The sequence below is a fragment of the Bison bison genome, unplaced genomic scaffold (genome assembly GCF_000754665.1).
Source record: "Bison bison bison isolate TAMUID 2011002044 unplaced genomic scaffold, Bison_UMD1.0 scf7180017864189, whole genome shotgun sequence".
Lineage (NCBI taxonomy): Eukaryota > Metazoa > Chordata > Mammalia > Artiodactyla > Bovidae > Bison > Bison bison.
Window position 1 is genome coordinate 112,186 of NW_011494761.1, and position 1,205 is coordinate 113,390.

Below are 1,205 nucleotides of genomic sequence, written 5' to 3' on the forward strand. Positions count from 1 at the left end.
GACCTTTTAGAACTAACACCCAAAAAAGATGTCCTTTTCATTATAGGGGACTGGAATGAAAAAGTAGGAAGTCAAGAAACACCTGGAGTGACAGGCAAATTTGGCCTTGGAATACGGAATGAAGCAGGGCAAAGACTGATAGAGTTTTGCCAAGAAAATGCACTGGTCATAACAAACACCCTCTTCCAACAACACAAGAGAAGACTCTATACATGGACATCACCAGATGGTCAACACCAAAATAAGATTGATTATATTCTTTGCAGCCAAAGATGGAGAAGCTCTATACAGTCAGCAAAAAATAAGACCAGGAGCTGACCGTGGCTCAGAACATGAACTCCTTATTGCCAATTCAGACTGAAATTGAAGACAGTAGGGAAAACCACTAGACTATTCAGGTATGACCTAAATCAAATCCCTTATTATTATACAGTGGAAGTGAGAAATAGATTTAAGGGACTAGATCTGATAGAGTGCCTGATGAACTATGGAATGAGGTTCATGACATTGTACAGGAAACAGGGATCAAGACCATCCCCGTGGAAAAGAAATGCAAAAAAGCAAAATGGCTGTCTGGGGGGTCTTACAAATAGCTGTGAAAAGAAGAGAAGTGAAAAGCAAAGGAAAAAAGGAAAGATATAAGCATCTGAATGCAGAGTTCCAAAGAATAGCAAGAAGAGATAAGAAAGTCTTCTTCATCGATCAGTGCAAAGATACAGAGGAAAACAACAGAATATGAAAGACTAGAGATCTCTTCAAGAAAATCAGAGATGCCAAGGGAATATTTCATGCAAAGATGGGCTTGATAAAGGACAGAAATGGTATGGACCTAACAGAAGCAGAAGATATTAAGAATAGATGGCAAGAATACACAGAAGAACTGTACAAAAAAGATCTTCCTGACCAAGATAATCACGATGGTGTGATCACTGACCTAGAGCCAGACATCCTGGAATGTGAAGTCAAGTGGGCCTTAGAACGCATCACTACGAACAAAGCTAGTGGAGGTGATGGAATTCCAGTTGATCTATTCCAAATCCTGAAAGATGATGCTGTGAAAGTGCTGCACTCAATATGCCAGCAAATTTGGAAAACTCAGCAGTGGCCACAGGACTGGAAAAGATCAGTTTTCATTCCAATCCCAAAGAAAGTCAATGCCAAAGAATGCTCAAACTACCACACAATTGCTCTCATCTCACATGCTA